The sequence below is a fragment of the Silene latifolia genome, chromosome 2 (assembly GCF_048544455.1).
Source record: "Silene latifolia isolate original U9 population chromosome 2, ASM4854445v1, whole genome shotgun sequence".
NCBI lineage: Eukaryota > Viridiplantae > Streptophyta > Magnoliopsida > Caryophyllales > Caryophyllaceae > Silene > Silene latifolia.
The window spans coordinates 72,052,657-72,079,725 of record NC_133527.1 but is presented as its reverse complement, the minus strand read 5'-3'; the positions used below and the strand labels follow the sequence as shown (position 1 = coordinate 72,079,725).

General features: G+C 37.3%; 1 long non-coding RNA gene across 1 annotated transcript; it reads left to right on the top strand.

Moving 5' to 3' along the window:
* Nucleotides 1-14,074: 14,074 nt before the first annotated feature.
* On the top strand, nucleotides 14,075-15,974 carry LOC141629794 (uncharacterized). Its single transcript, XR_012537355.1, has 2 exons — nucleotides 14,075-14,293; nucleotides 15,777-15,974. It is a non-coding gene; the product is annotated as an uncharacterized LOC141629794 (long non-coding RNA).
* The last annotated feature ends 11,095 nt before the right edge of the window (nucleotides 15,975-27,069 follow it).

The window sequence follows — 27,069 nt, the reverse complement described above, 5'->3', positions numbered from 1 at the left end:
ACTAGAGTTTGACATTACTGTCGTGCGACGGTGGTGATCAGTTGATCCCCTTAGGTCATATCTAAAGGGTAACACTCTTAATTGATTGTTTAATTGATCGTATGACGATACAGGTTAATTAAATTACTTAAAATTGACGGACGACTTTGGAAGTAATATTTACGTATCTCATTATAATTTGATTAAATAAGGTACGGTCTAAGTGATCAAATTATTTTATTACTTAGATGAAATTATTGTTTAAGGAAACAATAGCATTTGAATGAATAATTTATTATAAATACAAGATGTTGTGATTTATAATTGGTAAATTATTTTGGTACAAGTAATTATGAATTACTAAGTCGATTTTGTATATGACGTATTTTTATTAATGCGTTGATTTTTAATATGTTAAAAATACATAACAATTTTACATGACATGTGACATGTGGCAAATTGACAAAGATAAAATGGAATCCATTTTATCTTAATATGGACCGAAATAATGGGGTGTTTTAGGATTAATATTATGTTGATTTTTTAAGTGGAAAACATTATGAGTGTCATGGTATTTTCCAGAATGTTCATGAGTTTAAATTTCAAATTTCAAATTTATTTGAAATTTTTGTGATGTATTTGAAGTTTATAGCATTATATTGTAATTTTGAGTCCATTACTGAACAATTTTAAGAAATATAAGTTAATTATTGTCAATATATTAGTGGAGACTAATTTTGAGTCCTAAGTTGGTTAGGGTAATTAACTTGTGCATAAATATGATTTTATGTAATTTTTGTGATTTTAAAAGGTTGAATCACGCAAATCCGTAAAAACCATTTAATATACGATATTGGCTCCTTAAAGGCGATTTAGGATAAAATTGGGCATGTTCATACATATTATAATGCTGCATTTTATTTATGAATGTCATATTTTAAGTTTATGTAATTTTTGAATTATGTAATTTTACTTAGTATGGCCTTAGTTTTTAATTGGTATTACCCGAAATGTATGGGAATATCGATTCGGTTGTAATTTATTGTGATCTCGTATCACCGTTTTGTAATTTAATAGATTTATTTTTATTTTAATTACAAATGTATAATAGGAAATTATGTAATTTGTTATGTAATTTATTTATTCCGGAGATCCTTGAAGACCGTGTGACTCGAGAAGGCGATCCATTAAAGACGATGTTACCTCGAGATGCGTACCAAAAACCGAAGTTCAAGGGACCAATGGAGTTGGTTTCCGAATATGTAATAGTTAATTAGATTTTCTACTTTAGGAAGGCCATACTATGATTTTATTTATGTTTTGCATTTTATTTATATGTTGCATGCATCGCTAAATCGCCATAACTAAAACATGCATTATCATTTTAATCGAGTATATCGACCGTGTCAATTATAATTATCGTAGTTCACCGCTTAAGTTCACTTAAAACGTGATAGATAATAAATTGACATGACCTCTCGCTAAAATAAACAATTGAGACTTAGCCTTACCAAAAAATAGAAACCATGAAAACCTATTTCATGAGGGTGTGCGCTCGGCCCTACCGGGGTACAAACCTTGTTACGTAGGGGAAGTTGGTGATAAATGTCTATCCACCGAATTCATGTTGATAAGGGATGAATCGGCCCTACCGTGCCCAAGTTGATGTGGATTTGGATCATGGACACATTTATTCGAAATTTGGATTGAGATCAACGGAAGTATTCGTGACCGTAGTCGCATGTGTTCCGGGCTAAAGATAAATATTAATGTAATTTTATCGACCAAGAGTTCTAAAAGTAGAATCGATTAAAGAGTTAATCCACCAAGTTATATTGATAAGGGATGAATCGGCCCTAACGTGCCCAGGTTAATATGAATTTGGATCTTGGAATCATTTATAATAGTTGGGTAGAGGTCACTATATAAATGCTTTACTTGTTAAATTATTTACAAGTATTATTATAACGACAAATGTTTTTGTTTTCCACTATTCCGTTATCATATTGTTCTATTTCATTACCACAATTCACATACGACATCATTTCGATTTTTTATTCAAATCTCCATTAAAACATCGTAACTAAAGACAAAATATGAATTTTCTTCTAAAAACCTCGTATTATCCATTGTAAGGATCTCTTGTGAAGAGTATAGATAAAAGTTATTCGTGATCAAAAGGGTTTTTGATTCTTGACTAACATATCTACTTACAATTAATTGTTTCTCATATGCTTAATTGAGTTAAGTACTTTGAAACGTTACATCATTTTGGTAACTAGATTTGATTGAAATCAAAATTGACCAAAATACCGCAACCGCTTCAATGAAAGTTTTAAGACTAAACGAATAAGTTGAAGAGTAGTCTTCATAAATTTCAATTTTGCTTCTCTTAGCAAAGACTCATTGAAATGAGTGGGAGCATTCTCTTAAACCGTTAAGAAAAGGATAAGGTTTTAAAGAAGTCAAATTAGAATGGAATTGATACAAGGAAATGTTAAAAGTAAAGTTATTGAGAATAACGATACTAAACCTATCAATCCCGACCGATAAAGTTTCCATTGTCTTAATTGTTGGACACTAGAAAGGAAACTACCCCAAATTATTGAAGAATCAACAAGTTAGTTGTGGGACATCTAATGGGACCTTCTTCTTTATATGATTATTTGATTGACATAAATTTTGCTAGTACTACTTCGTCAATATTAGAAACCAGTGGAGGTTTTCATTATTGTATTTGATACATAGGATGATTAGAATATGACGACTAGCAACAATGATGTTGAGAGATAGAGTCATTGTGTACTCAATCTAGTTATTGAGTTTAAAGTTGTACTTAACTGTGACTATTAAGTGCATAAACTCCAAATAAGAATATAAATTTGTTAAGATATAAAAGAGGTTTCACTTTTGTGACCCTATACACCATGATTTGATGTATGGCTAGCCCATTATCAAGGTGATTATATTCTAAACCAAACTAGAATGATATATCATGAAGATGATGCAAGACTCAAATTGGTAACCTAAGATTAAACCTTAGATTCTGGAATGATGAACGCAAAGAGTTATCAAGTACTCTTGAAACCATTAGATCTTATGGTATATGCGTATCTTGTATTCAAAGCAAGATGTCTCGTGCCTTTTGGTTGAAAAGGAGATCGAGGTTGTAAATCATTAATCCAAAATAGGTTGATCATTTTATTTTACCAACGATTTAAGTTGACGCTAATGTGTTCACTTAATAAGGTAAATAGAGAAATCTTTGAAGAAGTTCAAAGAGTTCAAGGAATCACGATTTAGTCGTGATGGGATTATCAAGTGAAGACTTTGATGCAAGCCAAATGAATTGTGATATAGTATCACAAATTAATCTCTCTTAGCACAATTATGGGATAATGTGTGGTTGGATAAAGAAGTCAAATGCTATTCGATATGGTTTGGACTTCGATCAAGTTACTTTGAGTTACTTGATCCTTTTGGGGATTTTATCATTTTGTCTAAATTATTTTTCCACTAAATCTAAAACGAATCATATGCGATATGAAATGGTAGGGTACCATGGTTGTAAGTTTTCAAAAATGCTCATTTTTCCTTATTATAATCACAAGTACAACGGGTTTGTGGCTCGTGAAGCTGTCTTTCTAAAATACAAGTTTATTTCTAAGAAGACAGAGTGGGAGAAATTATTCAAAGAGCCACAAATAATGTTAATGTTATGTCACAAGAAACTGGTCTTTCTTGGCTACATGAGAGACCAGTTTTGTGTAAAACGTTGTTTCTTCAAAACCTAGGAGGTTAAAGTCGTCACTTGTTGAAGATGATGAATTCATGTTACTTTTAAGAAAGTAAAGAGCTTACAACTTACAATGAAATTGTTTGATTCAAGTTGATTACTTCTGGAAAGTAATGAACATATGACTTACATGAGAGTGTTTAAGTCACAACTCAATACAAGGCTTAGAGCCATGAAAATCCGAAATAAAAGGCTTGATTAATGACAAAGGGTTTTGCACTAATAAAGAGAGATTTCAAAGCTTGATTGGTTGTAAAGGGTTTTGCACTAGTTGAAATGCTTAAGTCTATTTGGATGTTCTTAGGAACTGTGTTTCATTATGAGATATATATAGCGAGTGAAGCTAAAACCCACTTCTTCATAGAAGGAATGTATTGGATACATGTTATGAGTTTTGTAGATTCTTACAATCCTAAGATAATGTGAAACTTAAGAGAGGGTCTTAAGTAGGACATTAATGAGTTAGAATCAATGTTTTAATCATGTTATAAAACTTTTCTCAATAGGTTGAGAAGTTCTGTTTATACATGGAGTCTAGTGGGAGTTACGAAAATTTTAATTACTCTTATATGTGGATGACATATTGATCATTGGGAATGATTTAAGACTTGGAGAAATATAGTACATCTTTAATATCCACATTTATGGAGATAAATCCACATGATATTAGCGTCAAATAAGAAGTCTTATGTTGATAAGATTCATGACTAGTTCAATCAAGTTGAACATATTTGATTGATTCCATTTGCTTTGCTTGCCGAATCAATTAAATAGGAAATGATGTATAACACTTCATATACTTTGAGTATGATGAATTGTTTCAAATCGAATTTAAGTAATAATTACCAAGTAAGCCATAAAGATTACCCTTAAGTGCTTGCAGAAGCATTAAGGATGTAATGCAAAGTGTTTTTTGAAGCAATTTTGTGTAAGGGTGTTACACAAATGACAATTGACAATTGAGATTGCGCATGGTTTCCGACAAAACCATTATCAAAACACATTAGGATGGTTAAGATACCATAGTGGCCATGTTATTTAAGAAATGGATTTGTTGGAATCGTTCTAAGCAATAAAGAACAATGAGGATGCTCACAACGGAAATTGAGTACACTTGCAATCATGAGATGTGCGAGAGAGGTGGGTCCCGCACACTGTGAAAACAGTGGGAGCTATTCTAAGGCTAGAGGGCCTATGTCTTGATTGGATCTCGACACGTACTCAGAAAGTTTTGTGATGCAAATATATACATTACAAAGGAAAACGAGTATGTAGTAAGGTTGAGTAAGGTACAAGAAGTTGATAAAACCTACTAACCAAAGCCTTCTCATAGGCTTAACATGATAAGTCATGTCATATGTCATTTCAATTGCATTGAGATGAACAGCTACATATAAGATCAAAATGGATTATAAAAATATGAAGTAGTAATCAGGTATTGACTCTTCATATGTGATAATCACATTTGTCGTTCGAGTTTTGAAATCTAAAAACTCCTTTCATACTTTGTTACATCCAAACGGGTTGTAGAGACAATTGAACCCCATTAAAGTGACTCGGATTAACATAGTATTCGCCCATAGTCACTTATATGAGGTGACGTCTCGAAGTGACTAGAGTGTGATGCGATTGATGGCAAGTTCAAGTGCCATAGAGTCATGTGAGAAGACTAGTCGATCACATAGGCAGACTGTTAGGAACACTTTGTCGGGCCTTATGACCGCTTATAGAGTTATGGCAAATTTATATAGCCTGGTCGTGGCGAGAGCTACTATAATATTCTAATGAGTCGATTCTTTTGACTAAAGACTGTTCGCCTAAGGTGGCACAGTTTCAGATTAACTTAGATTTGTGTTACTACGACCTTCGTAAATGGGGTCAAATGGGCATATTTTGGGTTATGATGGCTGTGGCTAGTCGAAGGGAATAAGTGCGATAGAAATTGTCCACCCCCTTGTCAGGGTCAAAAATATATCTCAGGGCCACTCGAGGAGTAATGAACTGGAAATGCGTGGCCACGCTCGGAAGGTATCTATGGTAGATAAATCCGGTCAATCAGTTATTCTCCAGATCGAGGAAACCACTCTCGATATGATCACTTGCAAGTACGACCTGAAAGGCACCTTGCATTGAGTGGGAGATAGTAATAGGACAAGAGAATTGGTGACGCACACTTGTCGAGGACAAGTGGGAGATTGTTGGAATATGTGTCCTCCGACAATAATGCGATCACAATTGTCGATCATGATGATCACATGTTTAAATCTCATTTTAAGAATACATGTGGGATGTAATATTTTACTGTCAACTGGTCCACACATATCGGTAATGATTGGTTGACTAGAGTTTGACATTACTGTCGTGCGACGGTGGTGATCAGTTGATCCCCTTAGGTCATACCTAAAGGGTAACACTATTAATTAATTATTTTATTGATCGTATGGCGATACAGATTAATTAAATTACTTAAAACTGACGGACGACTTTGGAAGTAATATTTACGTATCTCATTATAATTTGATTAAATAAGATACGGTCTATGTGATCGAATTGTTTTATTACTTAGATGAAATTATTGTTTAAGGAAACAATAGCATTTGAATGAATAATTTATTATAAATACAAGATGTTGTGATTTATAATTGGTAAATTATTTTGGTACAAGTAATTATGAATTACTAAGTCGATTTTGTATATGACGTATTTTTATTAATGCGTTGATTTTTAATATGTTAAAAATACATAACATGTGACAGGTGACAAATTGACAAAGATAAAATGGAATCCATTTTATCTTAATATAGACCAAAATAATGGGGTGTTTTAGGATTAATATTGTGTTTATTTATTAAGTGGAAAACATAATCATTCTTCCTAAACCTAGCCATGCAAACCTAGTGCCTCTTGTGAAGAGCACCTTGCTCATGCATTGGGCCTTCTAACCCCTCCCCCTACCCGGTTTTATGATGAGAAAATCATGGGTTTTTCTCAATAATTTTTACCATATACACTACTTGAATACTAGTGTATTATTCATTCAATCATCCATAAAAAAAATAGAGTTTTTAGAGAGATAAAAATTCTTCTTCCTTCTTCTTCTCTTAACCGAAATAAAGATACCAAAATAAATATTTTTGGGTCAATTTTATTTAAATTAATATTGTTCTAGTATTAATAATATTAATTTTATTAAGTAGTTACCTTGGGTATTATTCCTTGGGAGGGATTCTATACTTGAATCCTTGTTCATCCATTTTACGAAGCTCAAGAACAAGTGAGTAGGAGAACTCACTTGTGCCCAATAATCCAAAATCTTCAAAGTAAGATGATGATTTCTTCCTTATTCTTATTATTGTTTGCATGCATAAGATCAACATTTAATTTTATGACTAAATTAATTTGAAACATATATGAATATGTTAAGTAATAAGATATAGATTTCTAACAGGTAATAGGTTGTGTAAGAGATGTAAGAGTAGGTGTGTAAGCTACTTGGTGTAGGCATGAATATAATATTCTATCACATAAAATAATTCACCCATAATCCACCATAACTCCCTCTATTTCGGTCCATGTATGTAAAATAAACTACCATTTTATTTTGTCAATTTGTCATTTGTCACACAATATGTCACATGTAGTATGTTACATGTTATTAATTAATTAAATGCATATTTATCACATAAATATCATTTTTATAAATTAATTAAATTACTTTCAACAAATTGACTAGTGATACTTGATCACATAAATAAAATGGGTCATTTAATTATAATTCACAACATCTTGTAATTATAATCAACCATTCATTCTTATCTCTATTGTTTCTCAAACAATAAAATTTTTTAGTAATAAAGTAGTTCAATTACTAAAATAAATCTTATTTAATCCCATTACAATAAGAGATCAATATTCTCTCTCACAAACTGAATTGTTCAATTTTAAGGAATTGATTAACTTATATCATCATATAGTTAATCAATTTTACAGATTAGTGCATCATCCTTTAAGTGTGACCTTAAGGGATCAATTGACCACCACCGTCCCACGATAGTAACGTCAAACTCTAGAAAGCCAATCGTTACCGATTAATGTTGATCAGTTGACTATAAAAGGAATCATCCATTACGTATTCTTAAAAATGAGATTTAAATATGTGATCATTATGATCGACAATTGTGATCGCATTATTGTCAGGGACACTCTAACAGATATAGACATCTTCAACATCATCTCTCCAGATGCCATTAATTTCCGAATTCCGAGGGTACCTTGGAGGGGTATTCCTCGGTGGGCAGTTTTTGTGAGGGACATTTTTGTGGGGGTGATTCTTGTGAGGGTAGTTATTATGGAGGTGATTATTGTGAGGGTGATTATCATGAGGTGCATGCCAGAATGGGTGTGGGCGCAATCCATCCTGGTGAGGGTAGTTTTGGACGATCGGGGGACTCTCCCTCGGGCATGGTGGTGGAGGATTGAAGATAAGTCGATGGTAGGCATCGTCAAGTCGGGTGATCCTTTCGGAGAGACTGGCTATGGCTTCCTCAACCGGTTGGAACATGGCGAGCATTGTGGCCGCACTGAACACAAATATCCCTTCCGAGGGATCTTTTTCCAAGGCATTCACCTCGTCATCAACTGGCAGGATGAGGTGAGAGCAATCCAGGGTCGGCTCATCGTTGGAGATAGCGTGGATTCCCAGAGGGTTTGTTTTGTTGTTCGGCTTAGTTGGCGGGTTTAAAGGCAATTCCCCTTTCTCAATCATGTCTTGGATGATGTGTTTGAGTTTGAAGTAGGTTTCTGTGTTATGCCCTTTCCCTTGATGCAACTGACAATAGGCACTAGGGTTCCAGAAGCGGGATTTCTTAGCATCGGTCGGATCCGGGGTGGGTCCTATTGGTTGTAACTTCCAATGGTCCATGAGCCTCTTCAGGGCGCTTGCATAAGTTGACCCTATATTAGTGAACACTCTCTGGGGGCGCTCAGCTCTCTTAGTGGTTGGTTCAACGAGGTTGACCTCATCAATCTTGTTCGTCTGGCCATAAGGGCGAGATCCGGTTGAGGTGGATCCCCGGTAGCCTCTGCCAGTGGTCTTGGCTAGGACACCCTTTCGGAGGTCATCTTTAATGCGTGTCCCGAGGATTTGCAGATCCTGGAAGGTCTTAATGTTCTGGTACCTCAGTAGATTGGCATGCACTGGGCGGAGATTGTTGACAAACTTTTCCACCAATGTCGACTCGTTCGGCTTGCTGACCAGCTGAGTACTTACCCTCCTCCAACGGGTTAAGAACTCGGTGAATCTCTCCTTGTCGTTCTGGGTTAGGACCTCAAGAGTACGGGTATTGGCTTGGATTTCAACATTGTCAGCATATTGCTTGCCAAATTCAACTGCGACCTCATCCTAAGTAGTAAGGTTCTTCGGATCAAGGGAGTAGTACCATTGGCGAGGGATCGGTTCCAAAGAGGACGGAAAGATCCGGGTGAAAAGTTCTTTTTTGACCCCTTTTATGGCCATGTAGTCTTTGAAGGCATGGATATGATTGAGTGGGTCTTCCACTCCTTTGAACTTGGGCACATCAGTCAGGGTAAAGTTTTCGGGTAGCTGATCCCCAACAGGTTCGAACCTTCGGTTATTCTCAAGATGGATATTGTTACCCCGGGCTAGGAGCTGTTCTTCCAAAAGCTTTAGCCTCTTCTCAGTTTCTGTCAGAGGTGGAGTGTTATGTTCTCTAGTAATCTTCTTTTCCAGGGTGTCGATACGGGTCTCGACACGATCCAGGGTGACCTTAAGAGCAGTGAGCAGGCTGGCTAGTTGAGCAGTCGTGACATCTCTGTTGTTATCATTGTTGTTGTTGTTGGACAAAGTTGAAGACGGGGCCATGGCTCTGAGGCAGAAAAACGGCTCACATTACAACTCAATCCGACACGGTTCAAAGACTGAACGCAGACAACACGAAGGACGAGACAAAGTGCAGACTCAACAAGACGAGGATGACCGTGTGTGGTACCTCAGCGTTGACTCGATTTATGACGTGACGGTGTTGACCGAACGTTTGATACGCGTCCAATGTTTTGGCGTGACGCCATTGGACAAGTCTCGCGTTGAGACGACTCATAAGTAAAGACCCATAAGTACATTTGCTTCGACTCGATAGACACGAGGCGGAATTGGAATGGTGGACTGAAGTTTTCGAAAATAAAAATTTTCAAAAAGATTCATTTGCCGCTTTGTGGTCGGCTTACGAGGATAAAGATCTCCGCAAGTCGGTCAGTTGAAAGGGTTGTCTGAAGTTTATTTGCAAAAGACGTTTTTGAGTTTGAGTCGGCTCGAAAAATAATGTACTGTTTCCCATGACGGTTTCTTGAAATTCAAAATTGTATGTTTTGAAAATCGGGTTTGAAATGTTTGAAGAGGTCTCGGGGACGGTGTATGGTCCTTGGGATCTCGAAAGTGTCTTGAGAAAAGGGTGTGTGCTTTTCTCGGGTTTTTAAAGAGACATTGTCGGCGCGAAACGGGCTAAAGTCTGTGTCTAGACGCGGCGATTATAACGGCGTAAAAAGTTTATTTTGAAATGGTTGTAGAAAACCGATTTTGAAAATCGTCATTATGACAGCCTAGAAAGGCGTGTTGAAATGGTTATAGAAACCGGGTTTGAAAATCGTCATTACGACGGCCTAGAAAGTCGTGTTGAAATGGTTATAAAAACCAAGTTTGAAAGTCGTCATTACGGCGGCCTAGAAAGGCGTGTCGAAATGGTTATAAAAAAAACGGGTTTGAAAATCGTCATTATGACGGCCTAGAAAGGCGTGTTGAAATGGTTAAAAAACCGGGTTTGAAAATCGTCATTACGACGGCCTAGAAAGGCGTGTTGAAATGCAACGGTCAGCAAAAGACCGAGGTTTGAAATGGCCATTATAACGGTGCAAAAATGTGTTTTTAAAGGTTTGAAAATGACACGGAAGGACTTATGATCAAGTAGCATATAAGCACTCACAGTTTCATTATATTATGCATAATGCTGACACGGGTTTTGGCTTAGAAGGGTAGGTTACACACCAAGCAGTCAAACCCCGATTTGCGAGAGGGATACCAATCCAAACAAAATGTGTAAGGAGGGTGCCCTAGCCTCGTCCTCGAAAGTGATGAAAGCTCTTTGACGAAACAGAAATATGTATCGTCAATGGTTAGCTTAACTCAATCGAGATTCGAAACGTGGGGATGAGAAAAATCAAGCCGACGAGACGAGCCAATTGGTCGAAAAGGGTTAGGTTATGGGCCCGGACAAGGAACCCGACCGTGACCGTAATATCAATTAATGCATTCCAACGAAGACCTCGTTCGAGTCTCACCATCTAGGGATGCCAAAGACGTAAGTGTCCTAGTTTTCCCCAGTGGAGTCGCCAATCTGTGGACGTAGCCACCTGCGAATGCCCAACCGATCTGTGGACAATGGCAGCGGTCTTTTGAAAGCCACGCTCGGCGGCGTAAAGATGCTTTCGACCGGATCATTTTAGATCGGTCGGTTTCGTCTCGGTAAGGGTCTCGAAACGATTAGAGATGTTCGGAGTCGCCACCAAGCATTTGTAGGATGCTTGGAACCCATTTGAATCCACTATATACGTCGGTCAAACGAAGCACAAAGCAATGTTTGACATAGGTTCTAAAGATAAGGAATCGCCCCTCTTTAGCATCCTATCTCTAGAATGACTCTCGTACGCTCTGGATAAGGTCGTCCAGTATCTAAAGTTTCTGAGTAAGAGGTGAAGGTACGTATTGGGAAGCCCTTTAATCAGACACTCAATCCCGCCCGCGGTAGCGGCCTCTACTGATCGATCTTGGTTGGTTGAATGCAAAAGTTGATAAAACGGTTTAAATGCATGAATGCGCATCTAATAATTTAAACCTAACATGTGAGAGCTTTATAAGTCAGTTGATTTAATTCAAGTATCAAGTATAAGATGTCGAGTTGGATTTATGGTTGATTTGCATGCAAGACGGAAATTAAACATCCATTTACCGTATTAGGTTTATGATGCATAACGTGATCCATTTGTCTTAGTAAGGCATTTTGCAATTGTGATTTTTGAATGAGCAAATTAGCCATCTGATCCGTCCTATATCCGGGTTGACCGGAGTCGGAATCGTCCTTGAATAATGCTGGAAAGGGAACAAACCCTGCACCAGGCGGCCACATGAGGCGCGAGCCTGTTGGCGGTGCAAGGGAGTCTCCCCTGGTTTTGAAAATAGGAAAGAAATGGCTTGTTTAGGCGCGGGTCAGTCAACGGTTTAAGATGCATTATGACCATTGAAAAACGTTTATAAAACGTGTTGAAAAATGGGTATTTGAACCCGTTTTGATTTGAAAGGGTTGTTTAGACCATATTTATTGATTTGAGGAACGAGACTCGAATAATCACCATTATTTTGATGATATTCGGTGTCGGGTTCGACTTGGCAAGCTTGACATGAATAGCTTTGAAAATAGTTAAGAACTAATCGTTTTAAGTTCATTTGAATATAATTAGTCGATACTCATCATCGTACCCGGGTTAAAATCCGGTATGGTATGTAGAACCAATGATGACTTTATGTTGGTGACTAATACAAAATGTAAAGAAATGATGAAAAGCTTTAAAATACCTCCCAAAATGTAAAGAAATGAAATAAAAGGCTTTAAAATACCTTTTAAATGTAATTAACCAGATATTATCACCGAAACACGGATTAAATCGTCATGGTATTAGGAACCAAGGGTGAAAAATGTTTTATGGTTAAAAACTTGTAAAAGCAACTAAAATAAAAGAGGTTTGAAAATACTTGAAATGGTAAAAACCGATTACAAATATGAAAGTGAATTAATGAGGAAAAAGGAGAACAAACACGGTTAAGTCTGACCTGGACACCCCATTGAGACGCGAGCCTCTGTGCAGAACAAGGGGCTTCTGTCTCAAGCCAAAACTCAGTTTTGGCTCGTCTACCCTATGTTTTGGATCGTGTTATGCATGATTTAGCATGTTATAGTCATGAAATAAGTAAAGACATGATAAAATAAGGATTTTTACACCCTCATACTTACATGCTTGGTTATGGCGAGAAACCGACGTAAGTGTAACAACTCGTTTGGTCGGAAAAGACTCGGTTTAAAACCGTTTTTGTAACACCCCGTATTTTATTAAGTTGGATAAAATTCTTTTAATTGCTATTTTGAATTTAATTACACCATTTAACGATTTATATATATATATGCTTAGCTAATTAATTAATTTCATCATAATTCGATACGTTAATTTTAATAATCATTAATAAGTTTATTTAAAATTAGTCCGAGTTTATTTATTTAATAATTTCCGTTTCTTTACGAGTCCTTATGAAAGTTGTTTTAAGTAAACCCGAGATGGATTTTGGGAACAAAACCGTCCAATTAGCTATTTTGAGCTTATTTCACTAAATTAGCAATTTTTATTAATATCCGTTAGTTTTGTAAAAATCGCTAATAATTCCGATTCAAGCTGATATCGTATTATTTCCGTTAACTAGCTGAGTTTATTTTATTTTCACTCATTAAATTTATTTATTATTATAGTAGTATTTGTATATCTTACTTCGTTAAGTTAATTGTTTGTGAGATGGGGTGTTTTTCGTTGTTAAAAGTTGGGATAGCTTTCGAAGGATAGAATTTTGGATTTTTGGTTATGCTGGCATGTGGTTCGTATAAATTGGTCAATAGTATAGAACTCTGAATACAGTTTGGAATAAGGGAATCTTGGCTGTTTTGAAACTTTACAGCAACAAGTACTACTTGATTGTAGTGGTAGATGCACAAGAATTGGTGAAGCTCTTGTCGTAAGTTATTTAGAACAATAGAGGAATTTGTTATGTTATACTTCACTTAAAAGAGTTGAGTCCATCGTTTTGAGCCGAGATCGAGTATGTAGAATTGTGTTTTTAGATTTTGACTTTTGGATTATAGTATTGTGTTTTTATTATCGTTCTCTTTGACCATGACCCGTGGGTGAGTAGCTCGGAGTTTTAACCCGAGTGTTGAGCAATTCTTTTAATGGAATATTTGATATTACCGATATTGAAATTGAGATGGAAATCTGGTTACTATGGAGTATTATATTATAGGACGGAGTAATGAGAGAGATGGGGTAGAGAGTTGAGATAGAATTAATTTTTGGGACGAGAGTGACTTTTATAAGGTTGGCCTAGCAGCGGCCTGGCCGTGGCCTGCTGTAGCCTGGCCGTGGCCTAGGCAGTGGCCTGGCCGTGGCCTAGGCAGTGGCCTGGCTAAGTCGCGAGTTTGGGCCGTATCTATAAATTGTTTTGACGCTAGTTTGGTTTATTTAAAATATAATTAAATTAATTTACGTCTCATATTTTATATAAAGATAATTCGTTAATATCGTCCTTTCACATAATTATTTTAGGTGGCTCATATGGGGTTGAAGATGAAGAGTAATTTTGGGTTTTAGAAGCTTTCTCAAGTTTATTGCTTGTCTCTTTGCTAGCGTAAGGTAACTATTCCGAGTTACTCGACGAATAAATGTCACATTCTTTGTTTTCTTGTATTATTTTGTGAATGTTATTTGAGTAGTTTATTTCACATGAAAATATGAGTCAAATTCATGCCTTTTGTAAGTACAAGTTCACATATTAGTATGGAAATGAATTTTATAGCAATAATTGCCATGTTTTGATAATTGTGCCGAAAACTGAGCCTTAGTCCCTTTGACTGATGCGATGTCAGTTAATTGAGTGATTGGTCAGCCGCAATTTGACCCGTACTTGTCGCAGGGCTGGGGTTGCGGGTAAAAATTCGGTTGGATGAAATTTTGAATGAATTAGATAGTTGGCCTTTTTCTTGTTTTAGGCCATTCATTATATATTTATTTCACATGTGGAGTTATTTGAATTTAAATAGCTTCTTATTTAGTTAGTTGAATTTAAATAGCTTCTTATTTTGTAGAAATGGCCCTAGTTTCCCCTAAAGCCTTTTTTATTGTTATAATTGCTAGGATTGGAAATTAGTATTGAATACTTATTGAGGAACTGTTGGTTTATCTGCTGAATAGACATTTATATAGCCTTTCACATGATAGAATGTTAGAATTCATGTTGGTAAGTAGGACTTTTTGCCCTCTTATGGTTAAGTGGGTGTCTTAATTGACTTGTGTGGTGAGTCTTGTGTGGTGTGGGCTAAAGTATTCAAGCTGGGACTAGCTGGGACTAGGTCCTAGGTGAGTATTTCGGCCTTCATCATAGATAGGTCTTTATAGTCTCTGACGAGTATATGTTCACTGCTTGATAGCCTTTGTGTTCCTGACTTGTGGATTTATATCCAAGTTGGGGCATGATCTTAGGTACTTATTTTGATAGTATGGGGTCAGCTTAAGTACTAGCCAACCCTTCGGTGGTGTCCTTAGGGTACTCACTTCACTTTGTTTTAAAAAAAGTTGTGGGTCTTGGGTGCGGTGGTGTGTATCCGCATGTCTAGGTCTGCGCAGATTTTAGGCTAGGGTTGTGTTGTCTCTTGGCCATGTTATCTTAATAGTAACCGCTGAGCCAAGATACCGGTTCGATTACCTTCCCTACCTCGTGGTATAGACTCGAGTTACAAAGTGACTATTGACGGTGCTAAGAACTTATGCCTGTCTTTGATATATTGCCCTTTCTTGTATGGTGATTCTATGAATCATAGAAGGTGAGATGCAAGCCGGCTATGGTTGATAGAGTTTGGATTCCTGGATGTTAGGTGATTCACATGATAGTGTAGTATGAGTCGGTCTAGTATTCACATGCTAGGACTATGTGTTGTTATATTGTTGTTCACATGATAAGCACTATTGTCTAGCATCTATATGCTAAGGCTATGTGTTATTCATATTCATATTCTTATGTTTACATGTTATATTAATTATGACATTTCGTGGCTGGGAGAACTCGGAGTTACTCCCCACTGACTGTGGCTTTCGTATTTGTATAAAATGCGATTGACAGGTAGGTGATGCATATATGGGATACACGGACGAGCTAGCGAGTAAAGTAACCCTGGAACCTAGACTGGTTTTGTTTCATTGTGACCCTTAAACCCTTTTTATGTCACATACATTTTAGGGACATATGTCTCCCTTTCTCATATTTGGTTTGTATAACTTTCTTTTCGCGACTTTAGCGATGTTTCCTTCTTGAGATTTATTTTGGACCTTGCATGTTTGACACCTTCCCTTTTGGATATCTTTATAACAGGTTCAGGTTTTAAAAATTACAGGTTTTTACCTAATTGAACCTATTACAAACATATCCTGTCAGTTTTTCTGTAGAATTACGTGTTTACTTTTCCGCGATAAGTGAGGGTGTCACAGTTTTAGTATGTAAAAATAGTGTTTTATTAAGATTAGTGATGGTTTAATGGTCGGTCAAGTTATTTAATGCACGATGACGGTACAAAACAATGTGTATGGCTTGTATTTATGATCGGTAGGTCGTAAATACGCGTCCGATTGTGACTTAGGAAGTCGAGTCGAGAATTTTAAGGGAGAAAAGAGGGGGCTGACAATCGCGTAAGTTCTCAAATGGGGGCATTTGAGGGGTATTTATAGGAAAATGAGTGATTGTATGAGTTTTGAGCGACGTGGCCACCTGGGCTGCTCAAAGAGGCACGAGCCACGTCGCGGGTCTTCGAGTTGTCCTGTCACTTTCACACAAATGCAATCATGATTTGTTCTATCCTAGGATTTGTAGTCACATGTTTGGTACTTGACCATTCCTGAATCCGGGAAATATTAGTATAGAAGGTTTTGAATGGTTTGTTTTTTGTGGTTGACTCGGTTTGACTCGTTGTTGGAGTCGGGATTTGAATTTTTGAGTCAGTTTTTGGTCCGGTGTCGGTTTTGACTCTAGTTAGTGTCATTGCGATCCCGTCGTCGTGCATTAAACACTCCAGGCACTTTTGGAAAGTTTTGAAATGTTTTGTTTTCGAAATCTTTTTAAGTTTTCTGACGTAAAGTTGTACACAAACTGTCGATCAAACGCCAGGATTCCAAAGCATGTAATAGTCCGATAATCATCGGGTGTTTGTTGGAGTCTTAGCAGATATTGGGTATCTACAATATGACAAAGGAAGACATACAAACATGTTTATACAACACTAAAACCAAGTAGGATAACCTACCTTTAAGCATAATCCTCAAGCTAATCAAAATCACCAAGTATCCATCTCATAAAACCGTCTCATCCAACATAAACCATGTAATAACTATCACAATTCACTCTATACTGAATTACAACAAAAAATCCTTCATTATAAGTTACTAATTACTTATTTTACCTAACTAAATACTAATTAACCTTTCTTAGTAAACCCTAACTCGAAATTACTCATAAGACAAAGAGAAAAGAGTGAGATTTCTACTTACAAAGGTAGATCGGGGCATAGGAGACATGTTCCACCATTAATCCAAGCTTGAAGGTTGAGAGAAAGGCATTTGGGGTGTTTTAGAGAGAAGGGAGAGGGTTTTAGTGTAAGAAGGAAGAAGAAGGAGAATGAATGGGATAAGGTTGGATATAATGGAAATCCCGAAATATCATCTCTCGGGTACAGCTCAGCACACTCGACTGAGTGACCGGTTCACTCGACTGAGTGGCTCTCACTCGGTCGAGTGTACCCTCACTCAACCGAGTGTCGACTCACATGGTCCACTTGGGGTATTACTCGGTCCACTGGGAGTCTGCTAGGTCTAGTTTAGGTCTTACTTGGTCTTATCCGAGTACGTGTGGGTTCCCTCACGCATCCTTAGGTATAAGTACGGGTCCCACAAATGCCGGGTATAACAATCTTTCCCCCTTAAAATTAACTTCGTCCCCGAACTTCACCACTTACTCCCCTTTCCAATTACTCCTCGGTCTTCTCTCAAGCGTCCTTCTCGGTCCTCTTGTATTTTTTTGCCCTCGTCACTCTTATTGTTACACATGTGTTTCCTATCTCTCCTATGTTTCTTGTTCGCTCTCATTACTTTCCTATGTATTGCGCTCTTTCTTTCTAAATTTCTCCGAGTTCTTACATTCACTCCCCCTAAAAGGGAACTTCGTCCCGAAGTTCGCTATAAGTCTCACATGGCGCTCTTCCGGTAACCTAACATTATTACCACAAGTTGTATATGATCACTATATATACACACACACATATATATATATATATATATATATATATATATATATATATATATATATATATATATATATACATATATATATGTATATATATATGTATATATATATGTATATATATATATACATATATATGTATATGAGTACTCTTTATGACTAGACGCAAAGACTCATAACGTTAAACATATCATTCACAGATCGTAGGGGACCGCCACAACACATGCTAGTGTTACCAACTAGTCACATATGTAAATATATATATATATGTATATGAGTTGCTATTATTACGGGATGTCTACGTGTTTTCATGCACTTTATGCCATCATATGATCATTTGTAGTTCGATTATTTCCTTATACCGTCTAAACAACTGACAAGGTCAAGAGTAAACAAATCATAAAGGTCTATCGTGTGGGTTTCCTATGGTCAATCGACTCTTTGTAGGTCAGCATTGTCCAAAATCAAGGTCAAATGCGTCGTAGGTGGTCTAAAATTCCCCAAAAGGATCAAATTCCATTGTACTCGGTCGAATTCAGCAGTTACTCGTCGTAGGTGGTCGAGTGGGGGTATTTACAGGAGGTTTCCAAAACCTGTTTTTAAGCCTACTCGATCGAGTGAGAGAGGCACTCGGTCGAGTGAATAGGGCACTCGGCTGAGTGACGCTGGGTAGTCCCAATTTCGGCCATTAATGGCCTCTAAGCTTCCTTATGGTTGAACATACATATAATGTGGTCCAAATGGTGATCGCTACACCATCCTACTATGCAAGGTCTAATAGTCTTGGCCTTATGGTCGGCTTACAACATAAAAAAAATTAAATTGTTCGAATTCAAATGATAATTTAAAGTCTCAAGGGATCCCGAATCATAAGGTCACCACTACTTGGAGGACTTTCTCTTCTTGCCAATGCTAGGCATCCACTTTGCCCATCCGTAGCGGCTCTTCACAGTCTTGCTTCCTCCTTCCGCTTGCTCCTCCTCCTCTTCCTCATTTTCGTCTTCTTCTTCCGGTCACTTGTGAGCCGCCGCCCCCCACACTTGATCAAGCTCCATGGCCTCCGCCGCCACGGATGTTCCCGCCTCACTTCCATTCCCTTGGTAGGAATAGCTAGGATAGATCCCGACATCACCCATGTATGGGTCACGCAAGTGTCCTTCGCCGAAGCCCGAAAGGGAAGTTGATCTCTCAATCCGATGGTTGGATACCATAGGCCTTGAAGACTCCGGAAGTGTCTCCGGGTCCGGACCAAAATCTAGGGCGGTGGGTGGGTCATACTCCTTGGTTATAGGCCGCCTCATGCATGTCTCTCAACACAAGGTCGGTGTTCACTCGGTGTATAAGGTACGACATGGGATAGTTGGAGTCAAAGGTGGGTGGGGCTTGTTCAAAATTCCCGACATAAGGTGGGGGCATCATAGTTGTAGGCATGGAGTGTGGAAAAGATATGGGAACTTGGTCGACGGGAGCACGAGGTCAGGGAGGTAACGGAGGTGCTTCCCGTTTCTCGGTGGCATCCTCAAGGTCAAATGTGAGGCGACTAGGGATGGTATACATTTAGGCCTCGGGGCAAGGTGATCCCGCTCTCTCTAAAGGGGAAGTCGGGGGTAGGTCCTCACCGGCGGGGAGTTTCATATACCACTCATCATCAACCCTCCAAGAATAGGTGTCGTCCTCCTCTCCATCCACTACCCAAGACTTAGCTTTCAACCAATTAAGATCAAAATAAACCACTTTCTTAGACATGGGTGCATCCACCGCCCCCAGTTCATAAGCTAACATGTTCTTGGCCAATCGAGTCACCAAGGCTCCACAATCTAAGGAGCATTGATCTACCTCGGTCATCCACTCAAGGGCAAGACAAACCAAAGACACGGCATTGAAGTGGAGACGGTTTTCGTGGCGGGAGTTAAGGTAGGAGCTGAAGATCAATACCTCCGTGGAGTTGAGCTTGCTCGGGTCCCTCCTCCCATACAGGAGGTTGGTCAAAAAGCGCAAGAAAATCTTTAGGACGGGGTACTCAATATCACTAGTTTTCATGTTACTTATACTAACCTTTCCCTTGCTTGTCTAAAGGTGGTAATATTTTGAGGCTTTTATGTCCTTCTCAATCTTGTCATGGTGACCTACAACTCGCTTATCCACCCCTAGATGGTCTGCAAAAGCATCACTACTTAAGTTGAAAGGGGTACTCTGGAGCCTAAAACTCACCTTATGGGTCCTCTTGTCATAGGTGAAGGAACTCAAAAACTCGAGGGTGAGGTTGTGGTAACTTATCTCCCCCAAGGTGTACAAACCCTCCAATCCAAGAACCGTGAAGATGTTATGCACCTCCTTCTCTATTCCTAGGGCTTCCAAGGTACTTACCGACATACACTTGGTCGAAGCCATCCTCCCGTAAGATTCATTAACCTCTTATTAGGCACTTCTAATAACTTAAGAAAATTTAGTTTAGTCATAAACTAACTAGATCATATGCATGCATAACAAAATAATACAAAGTAAGAAGAAATAGATTAATCTTACATTGAGGACCGAATTGTTTATACTAATCGATCTCCTACTAAATTAGTCTTCTTTAAGAAAAACCAAGTGCTCCAACAAAACCCTTAGATTCAATAGTAGAATCTAATCCTCAAGGATTTGCACAAAGGTAATCACCCTTAATTCATAAGCTAATTTATATACTAGAAATTAGAATATGAGTCCTTAAAATATAACTATTATTATTGTATTACTACTACTAGTAATGATATAAAAATGAGATTTTGTGAGTTTTCTGTTGGAGCTGATGTCCTCCACAAATTAGTGTGATAACATTTGTAAATGTCTTACAGGTTCACAAGGGTATACTTCGTATATTTAATCAGTTGATTAACGTTTACCTAATAACGGTTGGCTTGCTATAAAGTTTGACGTTATTATCATACAGATGGCGGTGATCAACTGGTCCCTAAAGGTCACACCTATAGGACGTGTTTGAGAAATGTGGTTATAGAAATATACATTGATGCCCAAAATGACTAAAAACTTAGTCAATGTGTTGATGAGATAATTATTTAATGAAAATTAAATAATATTAAGTTGAGACGAATTAACTGTCAATTCGTAAATTAAATATAATAAGTTATATTTAATTAAATATATATAAGGTTAGTTTGAAAGAATTAATCTGTTAATTCGTAATTAAATATAATCAGTTGTATTTAATATCAACAAGTTGAATGTGTCATAGTGGTAATAGTGAGGGTACACAAGCCAAGAGGTCATGGGTTCGATCCTCACTAGATGACAATTTAACACACTTTATATATTTTTGGAAAGACCAAAAATAAGGAAATTTAATTCCTTATTTCGGATCACATTGGCCGAAATTAGGAGATATAAATCTTTCCTAATTGATTTCGGATTTCGGTCTATATAAAAAAAAAGGTGGAGAATTATTTCGAACCTAATTCTTTTTCTGGCCTAGCCTCCTCTTTCTCATCACAAAAAACACAAAGACAATAAAATTTTACAGAAAATTTTAGATTGATTTCTAGCATAATCAAAGGGTATATCTTAGATCGTCTTGGGTGCAACTAATAGGCGAATATCAATCTTGATATTGTTCTTAGGCCAATTTTGCAAGGACCCGAGGTTAATTCTAAATCTTTTTACTTATGCTTATGTATTTTATTTTATGACCTTAGATCATCTTTATTATATCGTTATAATCCTTCATGTTAAAGGGAAGTATACAGATTATTTCCCACAAGTGGTATCAGAGCTTAAGGCTACGATTTTAATTTTGATGACTTTCATAAAATTTGTATGTAAACGATAAGATTTTCGAGAAGAAAAATTAGGGTTTCGATTTTTTGGATCGAAATTTTTTATGCCGTTTTTGTTGTGCCGTTTTTTTTTCATGTTTGATGATAGTTTTTTCATTCTATTTTTCATATTATAGTTTATAATCAGTTAAAATTATCATATGAAGAATTGATAGTTTTTTTATTTAATGCAGATTAAGTTAAAATCAAATGGAATCGTCATGTTTATGATTAAAAGATTGTTTTTGCTATATATTTTTTGGCATATAGATTAATCATGTTTATTATTTCATATGCTAATCATGTTCTAATAGCAAAGGTAAACAATTGATCATCAAATCTTGTTTTAGGGCGTAATTGCCGCAAAAAGAAAAAAAAGGCTGTTTTTTTTAAGGGTTTACGAAAAAAAAAAAGAAAAAAAAAAATTTTGTTAATTTTATTTATGGTAAACCGTGAAAAAGAAAAAAAAAACATTAGGAAAGTTTTTTTTTTTCCTTTTGCCGAAAAAAATAGAGAAAATTTTTTTTGGAAAGTTTTTTTTCCCTTGTTTTTCCTATTTACCGAATTAGAATAGGAAAGGAGTGGTTTTTTTTTTGTTTTTTTCAGCCGTGTCAATTAAAAAAAAAAAAAAAGGCCCTTTCGTTTTTGGCCGAGACAAATTTAGAGAATTGGATTTTATTTTTCTTTATTTTGGCCAATTAGTTATTGTGAATCGGTTCACAATTTAATGATACCGAGTTGTTTTAAAGCAGTTTAAAATTTTTGACGAATAGAATTCATATTACAAGTATAATATGGATTAAGAATGAAATTAATGTGATTAAATTGCGGAATTGTCACTTAATTCAATTTAAATAGGTGGTTTGGATAAATTAATCAACATAATTTATTTATTGTATTATGTATGTTTAATTTATTTTTAGTTGATGCTTTTAATTATGTTGAATGAATCGAATGAATGAATTTTATTTACGTATTTAATTTTGCAATCGGTTGTAATTTGTAATACTTAGTGTGGCCTTAGTAAATTATGTTTTCGTAATGAAGGAAACATAATTTTTATGTAATTATGAGATCTCGAATCTCCTTTATTTTAGTTTTGGGTTTTTGAAATTACAATGTAATTAATAGGTCAATTATGTAATTTTATTTATTGTAATTTCAAAGAAGACTAAAGATGAAGATTCAAGCTCACTCCCGCTACATGGATCAAGATGGAACACCAAGACAAGCTTCTCGGGTCCAAGGATGGATTCCAAACTTGTATTTATTGTTCATTTTGATAGGATAGGCCACACTAGGACTTTTACTGTTTTTTACGTTTTTCATTTTATTGCTTTTCATTCGCATGCTAGTAATTACATCATATTCCGCCTAAAACCAAACCACCTACTACTAATATGCATGAAAATTGACTCATATAGGTTGTATGTTAGTTTTCATGGACATGCAGATGTCACAGTCTTTAAGCCATCACCTTAGTTTAAATCATTCTCGCATGCTAGATTATGGTTCACTTAAAATGAATTAAAAAGTTGATGGGATCTTCCTCTAAAACGGAAATTGAGATTAGTCTTTATAAGGGCAAACATCTATGAGTCCCTTCTTCGTCGGTAGGCCTAATATGACCCCTTCTACGTTGGGTAAGTAGTTGTGTTTACTTAGTTTACCTCAACATCATAGTCCGAAGAGTTTCTCGTGATTATGATGGACTATAGATAGAATTTACAGAAATTTATCGACCAAGAATTCTAACGGTAGAATTAGCTAAAAGGTTAGCTTATCAATTTACAGAGAATTGAGTCTTGGGGTCATTTATATAATTATTGAGGGAGGTCAATTGTATAAATGTTTTTGAGTTTTCGTGTTATGACATTAGTTCATTAGACTTAAAATAAAAACGATGCATCCTTATTATTTTATTCTTCTTTCGCAGTGTAGAACACACTTATTATCAATAATACTGTTACAACAAATGGCTGGAAATAACGCAATCCCAATGCCTAGTGCCACACTAGATCGTTCGTCCTGGCTTAAAATGTTCATGGACCAAATGAATCAGTCCACTCGACTGAAGAATGATGGGTCCAATTTTATGGATCGGGAGGCGGCACTACGGAATGCCGCCACGCGGCGACGGTAAGCTTAGGTATTTAACTGAGCCAATACCGGTCAACCCAGGCCCAAATGCAGGAGCCAACGAGTCACTCGCTTATAGTGATTTCGTTATGGAAGCGGGTGCGATAAAGAACGTACTCATCTTTGCAATGGAAACCAATTTGCAGAGACGCTTCATTGCCCAAGGTGCAAACAAGATTTTCACCACGCTCACTAATGAGTTCTCAAAAGCACCGAGAATCATCAATTATGAGCATACCTGTCGCTTCTTTGATGCGGAACTCCAGAAGGGCCAACCGGTTAGCCCACACATTCTTCACATGATTGAGAATGTCGAGAAACTGGAGTCACTGAATTGTAGAATCAGTGAGAGCATTGTCATTGACCGAATGCTTCATTCTCTTCACGATGGTTTTGCCCTTTTCAGGGCGAACTACTACATGAATGACTTGAAAAAGAGTCCTCATGAGCTACACTCCCTTCTCGTACAGACCGAGAAGGATATGAAATTGAGTGGGAGCATGAAGCAGGATGTTCTCACGATTCACAACAAAAGTAAAGGTAAGGGCAAGGCTCATGGCGACCTAGCTGTAGGTAAGCCAAAGTTTAAAAAGCCAGGAAACAGTAAGAGTGCGCCCGGTGAGACTAGTGGCTCACAGGGCAAGACAAAGAGCAAGGGCGGTGACATAGAGTGCCACCATTGTCACAAGACTGGACATTGGAGGAGGAACTGTCCTGTCTACCTTGAGGACATCAAAGCAGGCCGTGTCGCTCCTGTTGGTATGTCATCTAATATTCATATGATTGAGATTAACTATGCATGTTTCGGAACTTGGGTACTAGATACTGGTTGTGGTTCTCATCCGTGTAATTATTTGCAGGGCCTAAAGAACATCATACCTCTCGAAAAAGGTGATGTGGACCTGCGAGTCGGGAATGGAGCACGAGTAGCTGCTGCCTCGAAGGGAACATATGTAATCCAACTCCCTAGTGGTTTTGAGTTATCATTAAATAATTGTTACTATGTACCCAGTTTATCTAAGAACATTATTTCTGTTTCCGTACTGGCTAAAGACGGTTTTACATTTTCAATAAAGGATAATAGTTATATTTTCTCTTTTAATGAAATGATTTATGGCAAAGCAGTTTCCATGAATGGAATTTATATCTTAGATCAAACCACGGAAGTATTACACATGAATAATAAGAAATTAAAGGTTGGTGACAAAGATCAAACCTATCTATGGCATTGTCGAATGGGACACATAAATGAGAAACGCGTAAAGAAACTCGTCGATAATGGGACTATTCCCTCATTCGGATTTTCTGCATATGGCACGTGTGAATCATGTCTCATTGGCAAGATGACTCGAATTTCCTTCAAAGGTGTTAGAATGCGCGCTAGTGACCTATTAGGATCATACATACGGACGTATGTGGACCTATGTCAATTACCGCTAGAGATGGCTATAGATATTTTATCACTTTCACGGACGATTTGAGTAGATACGGATATGTCTACTTAATGAAGCATAAAAGTGAGTCCTTTGAGAAATTTAAGGAATACCAGAATAGGGTACAGAACCAACTGGGTAGAAAGATTAAAGCACTCCGTTCAAATCGGGGTGGCGAATATCTTTCAAATGAGTTTGATCAACACCTGAAAGACTGTGGAATCGCTCTACAGTTAACTCCACCTGGAACACCTCAATTAATGGTGTGTCCGAACGGAGAAATCGAACCTTACTTGATATGGTTCGATCCATGATGAGTCACACGGTAGTGCCTGATTCATTATGGGGTTATGCTCTTTTGTCAGCTGCTCTTATACTTAACCGAAGTCTGTCTAAAGCTGTCGACAAGACTCCATATGAAATGTGGAAGGGAACGGTACCAAACTTGTCCTTTATTAGGGTTTGGGGATGCAAGGCTTATGTCAAGTGGAGACACGAGGATAAGCTTGGCCCGCGATCGGTCAAGACATACTTTATAGGTTATCCAAAAGGAACATTTGGTCATTACTTCTATTCGCCAACCAAACATCGAGTATTTGTTGCGGCTAGTGCGACGTTCTTAGAGAAATAATTTCTCGAGAACAAGTCGAGTAATAGAACCTTCGAACTGTCGGAGACTCCAGAACCAACAACCGAGGAACAGATGGAGGAAGCTGTACCTCCAACTGATGATACGGTTAATATTCCTGAGGAACCTAGGAGGTCGGGTAGAGACTCTCATCCTCCGGACAGATACATTGGTATGGTCGAGGAGAATGATGTTTTACTTCTAGAAAGTAATGAACCCGCAACCTATAAAGGTGCTATGGCCTGTTCCGACTCAAAGCTATGGCTCGAAGCCATGCAATCCGAGATGGACTCCATGTATGAGAATAACGTATGGGATCTAGTTGATTTACCTAATAAGGTAAAACCTCTCTACAAATGCAAATGGCTTTACAAAATAAAGCGTTATGTAGACGCGCAACCAGATATCTATAAGGCACGACTTGTGGCAAAAGGTTTCACTCAAGTGTAAGGATTGCATTATGATGAGATTTTTGCACCTGTAGTCATGCTACGTTCCATTCGGATAATCTTAGCGATTGCCGCATTTCATGATTATGAGATTTGGCAAATGGATGTGAAAACCGCCTTCTTAAACGGTTATTTGGAGGAAGAGTTGTACATGGTGCAACCCGAAGGTTTCATAGATCCTAAACATCCTAAGAAAGTATGCAAGCTTAAGTGTTCCATTTATGGACTTAAGCAAGCTTCTCGGAGTTGGAATCATCGTTTCGACCAAGTGATAAAAGAGTATGGTTTCACTCGATCGGTCGAAGAACCATGCTTATATATCAAGTCGAGTGGGAGCAAGATTGTATTCTTGATATTGTATGTCGATGACATACTCTTGATTGGGAATGACATTCCTCTCCTTTCTTCGGTTAAAGAATGGTTGAAGAACCATTTCCAGATGAAAGATCTGGGTGAGGCACATCATATTTTGGGAATCCGTATCTACCGAGATAGATCACGACGGACGTTATCACTTAGTCAGGAGTCTTATCTAGATAAGGTTCTTGAGAGGTTCAGCATGACCAACTCCAAGAAGGGGAACCTTCCTATGACGATCGGGATGCAGTTGAGCAAGTCTCGATCACCCACGACGCCTGAAGGTATTGAGCGCATGAGTCCTGTTCC